Source organism: Pristiophorus japonicus, chromosome 1 (assembly GCF_044704955.1).
Source record: "Pristiophorus japonicus isolate sPriJap1 chromosome 1, sPriJap1.hap1, whole genome shotgun sequence".
Taxonomy (NCBI): Eukaryota; Metazoa; Chordata; class Chondrichthyes; family Pristiophoridae; genus Pristiophorus; species Pristiophorus japonicus.
In genome coordinates this window covers 296529075-296548256 of record NC_091977.1, presented here as the reverse complement: position 1 = coordinate 296548256, position 19182 = coordinate 296529075, and positions in this window count along the sequence as shown.

Genomic DNA, 19182 nt, shown 5'->3' with positions numbered 1-19182 from the left:
AGTAATAGTTCCTCAGTCTTTAATAAGACATTCCAGAGTGAGGAACACGCCTTAGGGGCCGGCTTATATACAGTGCTCCCAAGGGAAGCTGGAGACCCTTGGGACTTCAGGGGATGAGCTCCCTGGTGGCGGAATATGGGAGTGCAAGCTTTACAGATACACAACCTCACTTCCCCCCAAAGTCAAAGTGAAAACTATTTGCAAGATGAGGCAGTCGGGAGCCTTTCTTTCCCTGGTGGACCGCCTCGGTACAAATGTCTGTTCTGGTGTGTTGGCTGTGCCCTCGCTGGGCTGGCATGTTGTTGGCCCTGCAGGGCTGCTAGGTGAGCCTGGCCTTGCTGGGCTGTTGGGTGTGATGGGTTTGATTTCCTGGTCCAGCGTGGTGTCATTGATCCTTTGAGTGTGTGTTGTAGGCTCGAAAAAGGTGGTGTCTGCTGTGAGTTGTTCAGGGCAGTCTGTGAACCGCAGCCTCGTTTGGTCCAGGTGCATTCTGCAAATTTGTCCATTGTCTAGTTTGTCTACAAACACCCTATTCCCTTCTTTAGCTATCACTGTGCCTGCAATCCACTTGGGACCATGTCCATAGTTTAGCACATACACAGGGTCATTCAGATCAATTTCCCGTGACACAGTGGCGCGACCATCATTTACATTTTGTTGCTGTCGCCTGCTCTCTACCTGATCATACAGGTTGGGGTGAACCAGCGAGAGTCTGGTTTTATGTGTCCTTTTCATGAGTAGCTCAGCCGGGGCCACCCTTGTGAGCGAGTGGGGTCTCTGAGCAGTACTCGGGACAGGCGGGTTTGGAGTGAGCCTTCTGTAACTCGTTTAAGGCTCTGTATGATGGTTTGTACTGCCCGCTCTGCCTGCCCATTGGAAGCTGGTTTAAACGGGGCCGAGGTGACATGTTTGATCCCATTGCGGGTCATGAATTCTTTAAATTCGGCATTGGTGAAACATGGCCCGTTGTCACTGACCAGTATGTCAGGCAGGCCGTGGGTGGCAAACATGGCCCTCAGGCTTTCAATGGTGGCAGTGGTGGTGCTTCCTGACATTATTTCACATTCAATCCATTTTGAAAAAGCATCCACCACCACCAGGAACATTTTACCGAGAAACGGGCCCGCATAGTCGACATGGATCCTCGACTATGGTCTGGAGGACCAGGACCACAAACTTAGTGGTGCCTCTCTGGGTGCATTGCTCAACTGAGCACATACGCTGCATTGCCGTACACAGGGCTCTAAGTCAGAGTCGATACCGGGCCACCGGACGTGGGATCTGGCTATCGCTTTCATCATTACTATACCCGGGTGTGTGCTGTGGAGATCCGAGATGAACGTCTCCCTGCCCTTTTTTGGTAGCACTACACGGTTACCCCACAACAGGCAGTCTGCCTGAATGGACAGCTCATCCTTTCGCCACTGGAATGGCTTGATTGGCTCTTGCATTTCAACAGGGATGCTGGCCCAGCTCCCATGAAGTACACAGTTTTTTACTAGGGACAGCAGAGGATCTTGGTTGGTCCAAGTCCTAATCTGGCGAGCCGTGACAGGTGATTTATCATTTTCAAATGCTTCCATGGCCATCAACAAGTCTGCGGGCTGCGCCACCATCAACAAGTTTGCAGGCTGCGCCATTTCCACCCCCGTGGTGGACAATGGTAGCCGACTGAGAGCATCCGCACAGTTCTCGGTGCCTGGCCTGTGGTGGATGGTATAGTTAAAAGCTGATAGCGCGAGTGCCCACCTTTGTATGCAAGCTGAGGCATTAGTATTTATCCCCTTGTTTTCAGCGAACAGGGATGTGAGCGGCTTGTGATCGGTTTCCAGCTCAAATTTGAGGCCAAACAGGTACTGATGCATTTTTTTTACCCCGAACACACATGCTAATGCCTCTTTCTCAATCATGCTGTAGGCACTCTCAGCCTTAGACAAGCTCCAGGAAGCATCAACGACAGGTTGCAACTTCCCCGCAATGTTAGCTTGTTGTAATACACACCCGACTCCGTACGACGACGCATCACATGCTAGCACAAGCCTTTTACATGGGTTATACAATACAAGTAGCTTGTTGGAGCATAAAATGTTTCTGGCTTTCTCAAAAGCAATTACTTGGTTTTTTTCCCCATACCCAGCTCTCACCTTTGCGCAATTACTCATGTAGGGGCTCTAAAAGGGTGCTTAACCCCAGTAGGAAGTTACCAAAATAGTTGAGAAGTCCCAGGAACGACCACAGCTTCGTCACGTGCTGGGCGCGTTCCTGATAGCCTCTGTCTTGGCGTCTGTGGGCCGAATGCCGTCCGCCACAATCTTTCTCCCCAAACACTCCACTTCTGTTGCCATGAAGACGCATTTCGACCTCTTCAGCCGCAGCTCTATGCGATCCAGTCACTGGAGGACCTCTTCCAGGTTTTGTAGGTGCTCGACGGTGTCCCGACTCGTGACCAATATGTCGTCCTGAAAAACCACTGTGCGTGGTACCAACTTGAGTAGGCTCTCCATGTTTCTCTGGAAGATCGCTGCAGTCGACCGAATTCCAAATGGGCATCTGTTGTAGATGAACAGTCCCTTGTGCGTGTTGATGCAGGTGTGGCCCTTCGAAGACTCCTCCAGCTCTTGTGTCATGCAGGCCGAAGTCTGGTTGAGCTTGGTGAACATCTTGCCTCCTGCCCGCGTCGCAAATAGGTCGTCTGCCTTAGGTAGCAGGTATTGGTCCTGTAGTGAGAAACGATTAATAATTACTTTATAATCACTGCAAATCCTGACCGTGCCATCACTTTTGAGTACTGGAACAATCGGGCTGGCCCACTCGCTGAATTCCACTGGGGAGATGATGGCCTCGCGTTACAGCCTGTCCAGCTCGATTTCCACTCTCTCCCACATCATGTGAGGTACCGCTCGTGCCTTGTGGTGAATGGGTCATGCCTCTGGGACCAAGTGGATCCGCAGCTTCGCCCTGGAAAAATTTCCAATGCCTGGCTCAAAAAGGGAAGGAAATTTGTTGAGAACCTGGGTACATGAGGCCTCATCGACATGTGATAGTGCTCGGATGTCATCCCAGTTCCAGCGGATTTTGCCCAGCCAGCTCCTTCCAAGCAGTGTGGGGCCATCGCCCGGGACAATCCAAAGTGGCAGTTTGTGCACCGTGCCCTCGGAGGTGACCTTGACCATGGCGCTGCCCAGGACAGTGATAAGCTCTTTGGTGTACGTTCTCAGGTTTGCGTGGATGGGGCTCAGAGCTGGTCTGAATGCCTTGTTGCACCACAGTCTCTGAAACATCTTTTTACTCATGATGGATTGGCTAGCGCCAGTGTCCAGTTCTATGGCTATGGGTAAGCCATTCAATTTTACGTTTAGCATTATAGATGGACATTTCGTCGAAAATGTGTGCACCCCGTGTACTTCAGCATCTGCCTCCTCTCTCTGAGACTCAAAATTGCTTTGATTCACCATGGACCGATCTTCCTCTGCCATGTGGTGGTTAGCAGGTTTTGAAGAGCTTGCATTGCCTTGGTGTGAATTGCTTTGCATTCATCCTTTGCTGAGAGATTTGTTTGGTGTTATCACTGGTGGACATAAACGCCTGTGCTATCGCAATGGCCTTACTGAGGGTCGGTGTCTCTACAGTCAAAAGTTTTCGTAGGATGGTCTCGTGGCCAATGCCCAGTAGAAAAACGTCTCTGAGCATTTGCTCCAGGTAACCATCAAACTCACATTGTCCTGCAAGTCACCTTAGCTCGGCAACGTAGCTCGCCACTTCCTGACTTTCAGATCGCTGGCATGTGTAGAACCGATACCTCGCCATCAGCACGCTCTCCCTCGGGTTAAGATGCTCCTGAACCAATGTACACAGCTCCTCATACAACTTATCTGTGGGTTTCACCGGAGCCAGAAGATTCGTCATGAGGCTGTAGGTCGGTGCCCCGCAGACTGTGAGGAGGACCGCTCTCCTTTTTGCAGCGCTTCCTTCTCCGTCCAGCTCGTTGGCTACAAAGTACTGGTCTAGCCATTCGACATAGGCTTCCCAGTCCTCACCCTCCGAAAACTTCTCCAGGATGCCCACAATTTGCTGCATCTTTGCGTTGGATTCGTATTCTCGTCGCCAGTTATTGTGTTCCTAACACACACAGGGAGGTTAAAGTAACAGTGACCTCAATCTTTAATAAGACACTCCAGAGTGAGGAACAGGCCATAGGGGCTGGCTTATATCCAATGCTCCCAAGGGATGCTGGGATCCCTTGGGACTTGAGGGAATGAGCTCCCTGGTGGCAGAACATGGGAGTGCATGCTTTACAGATACACAACACTTCTCTCCCACGATTCTGCCATAAAAGCTGGAAGAGTGCCTGTGAATTCGATCTTCCTCCCCAGGAGTCCTGCCACTGGAGCCAGGACACTACTTTTAGGTTGTTCCAGTTGGATCATTGCCACACAATCATGATGGACGGTCTGTGCCTCAGGTGCTGCGCTGGTCTGTTCTCTGGTGCTTGGCCCAAGCGAAGGTGAGGTTTTGCTCTGCCTCTGAGCATGGGGGACATCGATTGCTGGAGTGAAGAGGTCTTCCCATTTCCACTGGATCTTCCCCATCCACCTTCTTCTGGGTAGCGTTGGACCATCACCTGCAACAATCCACAGAGGTAACTTGTGCACCACGCCATTATGGATTACACTTACATCCGCACTACCAAGGGCTGGGATCAGTTCCTTGTTGTAGGTGCGTAACTTTTCCTGTACTGGATTTTTTTCGGTCCATAGCCTCTCAAAGGCATCTTGGCTCATCACTGACTGGCTCGCTCCAGTGTCCACTTCCATGAAGACTGGAACGCTGTTTCTCTCGACTTCCATCTTCACTGGAGGACAATTGGTGGTGCAGATATACACTCCGTACACTTCTTCTTGGGGCTGAGCTGCCTCTCTGGCCAAATCATCACACTCCCCGCTGGATTCAGTCATCTACCGACTCCTCTGCTAGACTGTGAGTCGCATTTCTTTTACACATACGCTGGAGGTGGCCCTTTGTTTTACAGGCTTTGCATACGTACTCAGCAAACCGACACTGGTGAGCCCTATGGTTTCCTCCACAATGCCAGCATGGTGCTACTCGATTAGCACCCCTCGATGGACTCTGAGTTCTGGAACCCTGAGGTCTGTGCTCTCTGCCCCGGGCAAAGCCACGTTCTACAGTCTTGCCAGTGAAAGGCACCATTCTGTGTACAGTATTTGCCGGGTTTGAGTCCGGGATGAATAATTTGCTTGGTGCTGCAGGTCGAGGTCATGAACGCCTGACTGATGCTGATGACCTTCTGCAGGTTGACTGTGGTGTCGGCAGATAATAACTTGTGAAGGAGCCCCTCGTGGCCAATTCCTATAATGAAGATGTCTCGCAATGCTTCGTTGAGGTGCGTGCTAAAATTACACGGTGCCGCAAGTCTCCTGAGGTCAGCAGCATATTTTGCAATCTCCTGGCCCTCAGGTCTGTGGTAATTGTAAAATATGTGCCTGGCCGTGAGGATGCTCTCTTTTGGTTTAAGTTGGTCGCGAATTAGTTCAGTCAGCTCATCGTATGTCTTATCCTTGGCCTTCGTGGGTGCCAGCAAGTCCCTGACGAGGCGGTAGACCTCAGGCCCACAACTGGTCAGCAGTATAGCCTTGCACTTCTCCGCCAATGTGTCCGTCTCCCCTGCCAGGTCGTTTGCCATGAAATATTGCTCGAGCCTTTCCGTAAAAGCATCCCAATCATCACCCTCTGCGAAGTCTTTTAGTGTGCCAAAGGTAGCCATAATATCGCGTGAAAGTCCTTATTCTCATCGCCAGTTGTTATGTCTGTAATGTAGTTATGAATGAGTCCATGAGGCAATGTGTTGTACTCAAACTGTAGTGACCTTGGTCCTTTATTCCAAACTCCAGAGTTAGGTACAAGCATGGTGTGCAGCCTTTTATACTGGGCCCTGCCACCAGGGCAGGAAACGCCCGGTCTCCACCAGTTGCACCCACTAGTGGTGCCAGCATGTATATACACAGTGTAAACCTTATTGATAGTACATCAGGTGAACAAGTTTCCATCTTATGCAACCACACAGTGACTATACAGAGAGTACATCCATAGTCTGCATATACAAGAATTGTGACCATGACTGCTGCTGAGAGAGCCATCCTCACCCTGGTGTGAGGCTCGAGGTCTCGTTGCAGCAGATGGCAGAGCTCGGTGACCATGTCCTTCCTGAAATGCAGCCTTCGCACACACTGCTCCTCAGTGAAATTGATGTAGGAGAACTGCTGCTGGAATAAGGCCTTCTGTTGCCATCCATCTGGCACCTTCGTTCTCTGCTAACATCTTGATGTGTTTCTCCCTGTGCTGCTGGATGTGGTATTCTGTGCATCACCCTTTGCCTCTCCCTTTCCCTCTCTCTGTACCTCTCCCTGTGGCATGCTCCCTGGGCCTCTCCCTGTGCTGCTCCCTCTCTTAATCGTAGCCTTTCTCTCTCCCTCTCTCGATGCCTTTCCCTCTGCAATTGGTGGCGCCATTGTCTTCAGCGAAACATCGTCTGACGGTGAAGTCAGAGCAGGTGGTCGAGAGCCAGCACAGACCCCATGAAGCGACACAAATGGTACAATGTTGAACGTGCCGTGAGTGATACAGGGGGGGAAAGTAGGAGGCAGAACAATGGTTGAGCAAAAAAATCGCTGCTATCAGTTCACCAGCCACACTGACTGTTGCAAACCAGAAATAAGTAATGGCCAACAAAAAAGAATTTGCAAGATTGCACCTTTAAATAGCACTGACGCATCCGGTTCCCAACTGCAACTCAACAGCTAAAGCTGTCGTTGTCATCGGCTAGCACTAAGACAGGTTGTGCGGGCCAATTTCACTTCCGGGGCGGCAAGGGGGCGATGCGCATGGTGATGGCATCATCATCGGCGCGCACAGCTGAATGGGGCATTACTTCGCAGCGCCTTTGCAAAACCACTGCCCAATTCCACTCCGACCGATTTTCTCGCCATGCCCAAGTGAAATCTATTTTGCGCCCCGTTCGTGCCGTGCTAACGGTTGTCGCTAAAATGGGCAATTATAGGCCCCTGGTGTCTCTGTTCTATGGAACCACATCAACACAATGAGTTTCATTAACTTGAATTAATTTTGATTTGCTGTCTTTATTGTGTCAAAGAAGCTGAATCTTGCATTCATTCAGATTCTGATCGCCATTATAAGTAGAGAATTAGTTCAAAGTATCACAGCAGGTTAATAAATGACCTGGGTGAATTAGAAATTTAATGGGCCTTGAGATGGCACCGGTTTGTCTAGCCAATAAAAATTAGTTGCTACCCCTCAGAAATTGCGAGAAGGATATTACAATGACACAATAGTGGCTTTTAAATTATTTTTCTTTGAGCTGTCTCTGTCAACTTCTAATAATAAGTAAATTTGTGTTTGCATACTGCATGCCTGTAGAGCTGTAGAAAATGGAAATTAAATAATCAAGACTGGCAACTGATGGCTCAGTTGGTAAAAGACGCATATCACAGCGATATAGACCAGAAAGTCTCAAGCTCGAGTCTAGGTCTTAGCTCAATTAGCTGATCTCGGCTGGGATGGCAGTAAAGGTGCTACAAATGGCCTCAGCACTTCTGTTCTAAGGGGACAGGGTAGGTGGGGCTGGGGGTGAAATCAGTTAGGGTTCCCAGCCCTGATCACTACCCATTGACCACTGCTGGATGGTGGACCATTCTTCAGTCTACGATTATTTAGTAACAAACTTGTTGGATGAGAAAACCTTGCAGTAAAACAAATGGAATTATATGGGGGGGCAGTGGGTTAACCTGAAATCGGGTGCGGGGATCGCGGTGTGCAACTAACACGTGCAGTGTCAGCTGTGGCTCAGTGGGTAACGCTCTTGCCTCTAAGTCAGCAGGTTGTGGGACAAAACCGGCATCAAATTTACCGGTGGGGCACTGGAAGTTGGCCGCCCGGCCAGAACTCATTTGTATACTGATTACCACCCGGCTGGGACGCCAATAGAGGCGCAAATCCATCAAAAATCCAGCCCTTTAAACTTGCTGCGCAGCAGTGCATGTGCAGTATTTCTTTCCGCGGCAGGAGTTGGTGAGTGGCCTGCATGGGACCTCGCGATTGGTGCAGGCTGCGAATCTTAGGGGTAACATTGGTGTGCATCCCTCAAGAACTCACCAAAACTTGTTAAGTGGCCCACCGGCCCAAATAATTTCCCACTCCTGTCTTAAAGGGTTTTCTCATCATAAAAAAAACATTTGGCAAACCTGCTAAATTTATTTACAAACACAGAATCCAATTATGCAAATTGCATCGATTTGAATTATTGTGTCATTGTCTGTGCAGTCCAGGCATGTTTCTATATCAGAACAGCTTTGAACAGCTGATCCTCAACACCAGTTTTACGCCTAGGTGACAAGTTGAAAATTTACATCAGTGTCTCCTCAAAATGAAGCTTATTATTCCAGATTGAAACCTTGGGCTAAACTTTCCACTTCACATTGCCCATCTGAGGCGCATATATGGCCCAAAATGGACCTCTATCGCCCAAAAGTGGAAACTAGGCCAGAAATATCGCCGGAAAAATAAGCGCCCAAGTTTCGGCTCACTTCGCTGAAATGATCGGCAAGCTGATCGCCCACACAAGGCCCATTGCGACTTTCGGCACATTGCCATCACAAGGCCAGGCTGATGTAAGGCCGAAAACAAGGCTGGGTAATAGGTGCTTTTCCCAGACCTTACAGAAGGAAATGGCACTACAGAGGAAGCGTGGAGACAGCTTAAAAAATCGTGCTTAGATAGTTGTGAGTTATTTAAGGGTCTTGTATAGATATATCTACTCAGATTATAATTTAATTTTAATTTTAACATTAGTAGACTAGTGGATTAGGCATTTTTTTACTGAAAAGTGCATTTATAGCAAGTGAAAATAATTATTAAAAGTGATTTCTGCACCATTAATCGTAACTGCTCACACGCTGGTTTCTGAAAGGATCAATCGAAGAGGTAGCAGAGAAATACGTAGACAGGGACAGAGGAGGCGAACGTATAGCCAACCAAGGTACTTGAAAAAGCAATTTTACCTCAACTTGTCTGAAAACGTGTGTCTTAGGAGGCTTCAGGAAGGAGGTCATCGATGAGATTTGCCAGCTCGTCAAGGGTGATCGGCAGCCTTCCAGCACCATCAGAACTGCACTGTCCGTTGAGGTGAAGGTGACTGCAACCCTAGCCTTCTACGCATCGGGGTCTTTTTAGGCTTCAGCTGGCGACATCTGTCATATCTCTCAGCACGCCACACATTGCTGCATTCGGCAGGTGACTGAAGCTCTTTACGCTCGCAGGATGGACTTTGTAAGCTTCTCGATGACCAGGGAGACACAGACTGAGAGGGCTTTGGGTTTCTCAAGAATAGCAGACTTCCCCAAGGTTCAGGGAGCAATAGAGTGCACGCACATCGCCCTGAAAGCCCCTTTAAGGAACACGGAAGTTTTCGTAACAGAAAGGGATTTTACTCCCTGAATGTGCAGCTTGTTGTCGACCACAAGCAAATAATCATGACAGTAAATGCTACATTTCCTGGCAGCATCCATGATGCACGAGAGTGCTATCCCTGACCTGTTTTTCAATCAGCAAGAAGGTTACGGTTGGATGCTGGGGGATAAGGGATATGGCCTTGCCAGTTGGCTGATGACCCCACTGTGTAATCCCGTCACTGAAGCAGAGAAACGTTACAATAAAAGCCACATAACAACACGCAACATCCTCGAAAAGACAATTGGAGTCCTAAAGCAGCGCTTCAGATGCCTGGACCATTCTGGTGGCAGCCTGCAGTACCACCATGACTTTTCATTGTCGATAGTCACATTTATATTTATAGTTAAGCAAAAGTTGCATTTGCACAGAGTTATGTTTCTGCCTTGCCTGCAGTGGTCTGTCATGTTCATTACTGCTTAAGTTAAGTCAACTTGTAACAATAATACAACGCTCAACTAATGCAGAACAATTGTTAAAATGTTAAAATGTTATGATTTACGTTATTATGAGAGAAGGCACAACACTTGTTAAACTCAATAAAAAAATTTATTTGACAAAATGAAGTATTAAATCTCAACACCCTTCCCCACCCCCGTCCCACCCTACCCAATACACTCCTCCCTCCCACCCCAAACAACAATGAACAAACGAAATATAAAACAATTAACAATTAATTAGAAAAACCAACCCACTACCCTACCTGCGGCCACGTTTCCCTCCAGGTCCTTTTCCACTCCGTGTTCTAACACCACCCGCCCGTTTTGGTCTCCGCAGACCAGGACGAAGCTGGTGTGCAGCGGGCAATGGCAAGACATCTTGCCGTGGTGGAGGTGCCGAAGTGGAAGGCGAAGCCTGAGGCAGGAGGAACTGTATCCTCCATACTCGCCTGAGTGCTAGGGGTCGCACTCTGAATTGACACGACACCTTGGGATGCAGCGCCGTGTCCAGCCAGCAATGCATGCCAAAGAGCATTGGTTGCGGCGGTCTGCTCTTGAATCGCCTCCAAGGTCTCCTGTGCTAACTCCGTTTGCATGGAAGGCCAGTTGGAGAACTTTGCGTTGAACTGGCTTCAGTTCGTGAAGAACTGGCTCGAGTTCGTGGAGAGCCCATCGAACCCCTGGATAAGGTTGCGGCCTATCGCAACCGTCTCCCTGCATAGGGGGATCAAGCACTCCATCTGCGATTGCTCACCTCGCTGACCCGACCTCCGTGGGGTCGGCGTGTGAAAAATAACACACCTTGGCGTCACCAGCTGCACACTACTTGGTCCAGGTGCCTCATCACTCTCAATGGAGATGACCGCAGGTTCATCCCCTCGCGACATCAACGGCCTCCTCGAGCTCCAGCTCCTCCTCATCCTTCCGATCCTGCTCCTGCTCTTGCTCCTTGAAAAACATTTCAGGAAACCCCTCTCCCTCTGGCTTCTCCTCAAGTTCATCATAATCAGATGGGGTTGTGGTTGTTGACGGTCCTGGTACCGACTGCACCACTACCAGTATATCTGGTTGACTTAAAAGCACACATGACATTTTTATATATCTCATGAGAACATAACTATGAACCTTACCAAGAGACTATCAACTATCCCAGAAAGCTGTAACTACTGCAATCCCTGCTTCATATGCCATGCTTCTTATGCATGCATGATGTCATGTATGTAACCTTGATGTACATAAGAACATAAGAATTAGGAACAGGAGTAGGCCATCTAGCCCCTCGAGCCTGCTCCGCCATTCAATAAGATCATGGCTGATCTGGTCGTGGACTCAGCTCCACTTACCTGCCCTCTCCCCGTAACCCTTAATTCCCTTATTGCTTAAAAATCTATCTATCTTTGACTTGAAAACATTCAATGAGCCAGCCTCAACTGCTTCCTTGGGCAGAGAATTCCACAGATTCACAACCCTTTGGGAGAAGAAATTCCTTCTCAACTCGGTTTTAAATTGGCTCCTCCGTATTTTGAGGCTGTGCCCCCTAGTTCTAGTCTCCCCCACCAATGGAAACAACCTCTCTGCCTCTATCTTGTCTATCCCTTTCATTATTTTAAATGTTTCTATAAGATCACCCCTCATCCTTCTGAACTCCAAGGAGTAAAGACCCAGTCTACTCAATCTATCATCATAAGTTAACCCCCTCATTTCTCGAATCAGCCTAGTGAATCGTCTCTGTACCCCTTCCAAAGCTAGTATATCCTTCCTTAAGTAACGTGACCAAAACTGCACGCAGTACTCCAGGTTACCAATACCTTATACAGTTGCAGCAAGACCTCCCTGCTTTTGTACTCCATCCCTTTCGCAATGAAGGCCAACATTCCATTTGCCTTCCTGATTACCTGCTGCACCTGCAAACTAACCTTTTGGGATTCATGCACAAGGACCCCCAGGTCCCTCTGCACCACAGCATGTTGTAATTTCTCCCCATTCAAATAATATTCCCTTTTACTGTTTTTTTTCCCAAGGTGGATGACCTCACACTTTCCGACATTGTATTCCATCTGCCAAACCTTAGCCCATTTGCTTAACCTATTCAAATCTCCTTGTAGCCTCTCTGAGTCCTCTACACAACCCGCTTTCCCACTAATCTTAGTGTCATCTGCAAATTTTGTTGCACTACACTCTGTCCCCTCCTCTAGGTCATCTATGTATATTGTAAACAGTTGTGGTCCCAGCACTGATCCCTGTGGCACACCACTAACCACTGATTTCCAACCGGAAAAGGACCCATTTATCCTGACTCTCTGCTTTCTGTTCGCCAGCCAATTCTCTATCCATGCTAATACATTTCCTCTGACTCCGCGTACCTTTATCTTCTGCAGTAACCTTTTGTGTGGCACCTTATCGAATGCCTTTTGGAAATCTAAATACACCACATCCATCGGTACACCTCTATCCACCATGCTCGTTATATCCTCAAAGAATTCCAGTAAGTTAGTTAAACATGATTTCCCTTTCATGAATCCATGCTGCGTCTGCTTGATTGCACGATTCCTATCCAGATGTCCCGCTATTTCTTCCTTAATGATAGTTTCAAGCATTTTCCCCACTACAGATGTTAAACTAACCGGCCTATAGTTACCTGCCTTTTGTCTGCCCCCTTTTTTAAACAGAGGCGTTACATTAGCTGCTTTCCAATCCGCTAGTACCTCCCCAGAGTCCAGAGAATTTTGGTAGATTATAACAAATGCATCTGCTGTAACTTCCGCCATCTCTTTTAATACCCTGGGATGCATTTCATCAGGACCAGGGGACTTGTCTACCTTCAATCCCATTAGTCTGTCCAGCACTACCTCCCTAGTGATAGTGATCATCTCAAGGTCCTCCCTTCCCACATTCCTATGACCAGCAATTTTTGGCATGGTTTTTGTGTCTTCCACTGTGAAGACGGAAGCAAAATAATTGTTTAAGGTCTCAGCCATTTCCACATTTCCCATTATTAAATCCCCCTTTTCATCTTCTAAGGGACCAACATTTACTTTAGTCACTCTTTTCCGTTTTATATATCTGTAAAAGCTTTTACTATCTGTTTTTATGTTTTGCGCAAGTTTACCTTCGTAATCTATCTTCCCTTTCTTTATTGCTTTTTTAGTCATTCTTTTCTGTTGCTTAAAATCTTCCCAATCCTCTAGTTTCCCACTAACCTTGGCCACCTTATACGCATTGGTCTTTGATTTGATACTTTCCTTTATTTCCTTGGTTATCCACGGCTGGTCATCTCTTCTCTTGCCGCCCTTCTTTTTCACTGGAATATATTTTTGTTGCGCATTATGAAAGAGCTCCTTAAAAGTCCTCCACTGTTCCTCAATTGTGCCACCGTTTAGTCCTTGTTTCCAGTCTACTTTAGCCAACTCTGCCCTCATCCCACTGTAGTCCCCTTTGTTTAAGCATAGTACTCTCGTTTCTGACACAACTTCCTCATCCTCAACCTGTATTACAAATTCAACCATATTGTGATCACTCATTCCGAGAAGATCTTTTACGAGGAGATCGTATATTTTTCCTGTCTCGTTACACAATACCAGATCCAAAATGGCTTGCTCCCTTGTAGGCTCTGTTACATACTGTTCTAAGAAACAATCCCGTATGCATTCTATGAATTCCTCCTCCAGGCTAACCCCTGCGATTTGATTTGACCAATCGATATGTAGGTTAAAATCCCCCATAACTACTGCCGTTCCTTTTTCACATGCCTCCATTATTCCCTTGATTATTGCCCGCCCCACCATGAAGTTATTATTTGGGGGCCTATAAACTACGCCGACCAGTGACTTTTTCCCCTTACTATCTCTAATCTCCACCCACAATGATTCAACATTTTGTTCATTGGAGCCAATATCATCCCTCACAACTGCCCTGATATCATCCCTTATTAACAGAGCTACCCCACCTCCCTTCCCTTCCTGCCTATCTTTCCGAATCGTCAGATACCCCTGTACGTTTAATTCCCAGTCCTGGCCACCTTGCAACCATGTCTCTGTAATGGCCACCAAATCATACCCATTTGTAATGATTTGTGCCATCAACTCATTTACTTTATTTCTAATGCTGCGTGCATTTAGGTAGAGTGTTTTCATCCTAGTTTTTAAACCATGATTTTTAGTTTTTACCCCCCCTGCAGCCCTTTTATATTCAGTGGTCCTTTTTGTTTCTTGCCTTTGGTTTCTCTGCCCTCCACTTTTACTCATCTCTTTTCTGTCTTTTGTTTTTGTCTCCTTTTTGTTTCCCTCTGTCTCCCTGTATTGGTTCCCATCCCCCTGCCATATTAGTTTAACTCCTCACCAACAGCACTAGCAAACACTCCCCCTAGGACATTGGTTCCGTTCCTGCCCAAGTGCAGACCGTCCGGTTTGTACTGGTTCCACCTCCCCCAGAACCTGTTCCAATGCCCCACGAATTTGAATCCCTCCCTGCTGCACCACTGCTCAAGCCACGTATTCCTCTGTGCTATCCTGCAATTCCTACTCTGACTAGCACGTGGCACTGGTAGCAATCCCGAGATTACTACTTTTGAGGTCCTACTTTTTAATTTAACTCCTAGCTCCTTAAATTCGTCTCGTAGGACCTTGTCCCTTTTTTTACCTATGTCGTTGGTACCAATGTGCACCACGACAACTGGCTGTTCTCCCTCCCTTTTCAGAATGTCCTGCACTCGCTCGGAGACATCCTTGACCTTTGCACCAGGGAGGCAACATACCATCCTGGGCTCTCGATTGCGGCCGCAGAAACGCCTATCTATTCCCCTTATGATTGAATCCCCTATCACTATCGCTCTCCCACTCTTTTTTATGCCCTCCTGTACAACAGAGCCAGCCACAGTGCCATGAACTTGGCTGCTGTTGCTCTCCCCTAATGAGTCATCGCCCTCAACAGCACTCAAAACAGTGTATCTGTTTTGCAGGGGGATGACCACAGGGGACCCCTGCACTACCTTCTTTGTACTACTCTTCCTGCTGGTCTTCCATTCCCTAGCTGGCTGTGGATCCTTCTCATGCAGTAAGACCAACTCACTACACGTGCCACTTATGTCATTCTCAGCATCGTGGATGCTCCAGAGTGAATCCACCCTCAGCTCCAATTCCGTAACACGGTCCATCAGGAGATGGAGGCGGATACACTTCTTACACATATAGTCGTAAGGGACACCGGAAGCGTCCCTGAGTTCCCACATGGCACAGGAGGAGCATATCACGTGACCGATCTCTCCTGCCATGCCTTAACCCTTAGATAGGTAATAACAATGTTACAGTTTATTTACTGATATAAAAATAAAAAGAAAAGCTACTCACCAATCACCAGCCAATCACTTACCCCATTGGCTGTGACGTCGCCTTTTGATTCCTTTCTACTTCTTTTTTGCTTTCTCTCCCGCTGTAGCTGCACCGGTACGCCTTTTATAGGCCGCTCCGACGCTGCTCCCACCTCTCGCCAACTGCCGCTGACTCTCGAGCTCCCGCTGGGCCTTTTATAGGCCGCTCCGACGCTGCTCCCACCTCTCGCCAACTGCCGCTGACTCTCGAGCTCCCGCTGGGCCTTTATAGGCCGCTCCGACGCTGCTCCCACCTCTCGCCAACTGCCGCTTATGTAACAACACTGCATACTGTATACACCTAAGAAATGCACACCTTGACCACAGGGGGTGAACTTGTGGGAGACATTACTCACCTGGTCATCCAGGTATATAAAAGGAGGTCCCACGCAGAGTCAGCACTCTTTGGTCCTGTGAATAAAGGTACAGGTCACAGAATGACCTTGTCTCCAGTATGTACCTTGTGTTGATTTGCAGTAGAGTGTAAGGACTTAACATTTGGCGACAAGAAACAGGAATCAATGACTCACGGTAATGGCCACCGGTAGCACAGAGGAACGGTACTGTGTTGGTGAGGACTGGGACGATTTCGTTGAGAGGCTCCAGCAGAGCTTTGTCACGAAGGACTGGCTGGGAGTGGCAGCGGCTGACAAGCGAAGGGTGCATTTACTGACCAGCTGTGGACCTAAGACGTAAGTGCTGATGAAAGACCTGCTCACACCCGAGAAGCCAGCGGACAAGACCTTTGAGGAGCTCAACAAACTGATCGGTGAGCACCTCAAACCGGCGAGCAGTATACATATGGCACAACACCATTTCTATACGCACCGACGTCGGGAAGGGCAGAGCATACCGGACTTTGTTGCGGACCTTCGGCGCTTGGCCAGCCTCTGTAAATTCACAGATGCCTGCAGGAGGGAAATGTTGTGGGATTTCTTCATTGAGGGCATTGGTCATGCCGAGATTTTTAGGAAGCTAATTGAGACCAAGGACTTGACCTTGGAAGCAGTGGTGTTCATGGCTCAAACCTTCATGGCGGGGGAGGAGGAAACCAAGATCATATACGCGCGCAACTCTGCTCCCAACATGGCATTGAAGCAGGGAGTTAACATGGTAAACGCGACTCAGAACCCCTTAGGCAGGCAAGGGCATTTCGACACCAACTAGGCAGTAACAGACTCTAGGGTGGGTCCTCAACAGAGACAATGGCAGGTCAAAGGGACATTTACATCATCACAAGGGACAATATGTCCCGGGATGGGGCCATTGACACCCACTAACAGAGTGCTCAAGAGTAATCAAAGAGACAATCAGAGAGGAATGCCTGGTAACAACTCTTTTGTTCACAACAATCTCAGCTCTGCTGGAGGTGCGGGGGCAGACATGCTGCGAAGACCTGCAGGTTTCAACAATTTATCTGCAGAAATTGTAACTTCAGTGGACATTTGGCCAGAATGTGCAGGAAGCCCGCAGCGAGGCTGGTTTATGAAGCAGATGAACCACAAGAGGGGTCTGCAAGGCAGGGTTATGCTTGGGACACAGCAATGAACGCTGAAGTTCAGCGGGTTCAGGTGGCAAACATCCACAGCTCATACACAAAGACGCCACCTATGGTGATGAGAGTACTGTTAAACGGCATCCTGGTACGCATGGAGCTGGACACGGGCCAGCCAGTCACTTATGAGTGTCCAACAATTCGAGAACCTATGGCCACTCAGAGCTAGCAGACCCAAACTAGAACGCATTGACATGCAATTACAGACGTACACCAAACAGATCATCCCAGTGCTAGGCAGTGCAATGTTGGTGGTCACACATAATGGATCTGCTGCCACTCTGGATTGTCCCGGGAAATGGTCCCGTGCTTTTGGGGAGGAGCTGGCTAGCCGAGATGAACTGGAAATGAGGGGATGTGCACACCATTTCATCTGTGGAGCGAAGTTCATGCTCACAGGTCCTACAAAAGTTTGAGTCACTATTTCAACCTGGTGTCGGTACTTTCAAAGGTACCAAAGTAGTGATACGCATCACCCCGGATGCCACACCAGTGCACCACAAAGCCAGAGCTGTGCCGTATGTGATGCGGGAGAAAATTGAGAGTGAGTTGGACAGGTTACAAAGAGAGGGCATAATTTCGCCGGTTGAATTCAGCGACTGGGCAAGCCCCATCGCCCCTGTCCTAAAAACGGATGGCTCGGTCAGGATTTGTGGCAACTACAAGGCCACCATCAACCGAGTGTCACTACAAGACCAATACCGCTTCCGAGAGTGGAGAATCTTTTTGCCACGCTTTCAGGTGGCAAGCCGTTCACCAAGTTGGACCTCACCTCAGCCTACATGACCCAGGAACTGGCCGAAGAATCCAAGCTACTGACCACCATCACCACACACAAGGGGCTGTTTGTCTACAACAGGTGTCCGTTTGGCATTCGTTCAGCAACCACTATCTTTCAAAGGAACATGAAAAGCCTGCTCAAATGCATCCCCGGAACAATCGTATTTCAGGATGACATCCTTATCATGGGTCGAGACACCGAGGAACACCTCTACAACCTGGAGGAGGTGCTACGCCAACTGGACCGGGTAGGCCTGCGACTAAAGAAGTCCAAGTGTGTGTTTTTGGCCCCAGAGGTCAAGTTTTTGGGCAGGAGGGTTGCTGCAGACGGGATCCGGCCTATCGATTCCAAAACGGAGGCAATCCGTCGCGGGCCCAGGCCCGGCAACACATTGGAGTTGCGTTCATTTCTGGGACTACTGAACTATTTCGGGAACTTTCTGCCAAACTTAAGCACATTGTTGGAGCCGTTACACGTGCTCCTGCGTAAGGGTTGCGATTGGTTTTGGGGGGACTGTCAGGAACGGGCTTTCAATCAGGCGCGGAACCTGCTTTGTTCTAACAAGCTGTTGACCCTATACAACCCCTGTAAGAAATTGGTTTTGACATGTGATGCATCATCCTATGGGGTTGGGAGCCTATTGCAGCAGAGTAATGATGAGGGCCAACTCCAACCTGTGGCTTATGCCTCCAGGTCGCTCTCCCAAGCAGAAAGGGGATATGGGATGGTTGAAAAGGAAGCATTCGTATGTGTCTACGGGGTGAAAAAGATGCACCAGTACCTTTTTGGCAGAAGGTTCGAGTTAGAAACGGACCACAAGCCGTTAACATCCCTGCTGTCTGACAGCAAATGCCAATGCATCAGCTCGCATACAGCGATGGGCTCTCATGCTAGCTGCGTATGACTACACCATACGGCACCGGCCAGGCACCGAAAATTGCGCTGATGCGCTCAGCAGGCTTCCACTGGTCACCACTGAGGGGGCAGCGGAGCAAAGCACTGAGATGGTCATGGCTGTCGATGCTTTCGACAGCGCAGGGTCCCCCATCACAGCCCACTAGATCAAAACCTAGACAAACAGGGATCCCCTCCTATCCTTGATTAAGAAATGTATCCTGACTGGGGATTGGGCGCCCGCACACAAAGCATGCCCTGAAGAGGTCAGACTGTTTCACAGACGGGTGGATGAACTCTCCATCCAAGCCGACTGCCTACTATGGGGCAGCCGGGTAGTCATGCCGCAGAAGGGCAGGGAGGCATTCATCAGGGAACTCCACAGCGAGCACCCAAGCATTGTGCTAATGAAGGCCATTGCCCAGTCACATGTTTGGTGGCCTGGAATTGATTCAGACCTGGAACACTGTGTTCGCAGGTGCACGACGTGTGCCCAGCTGGGCAATGCCCCCAGGGAGGCCCCACTCAGCCCGTGGCCCTGGCCCACCAAGCCATGGTCACATATTCACGTAGACTACGCGGGCCCGTTCATGGGGAAATTGTTGTT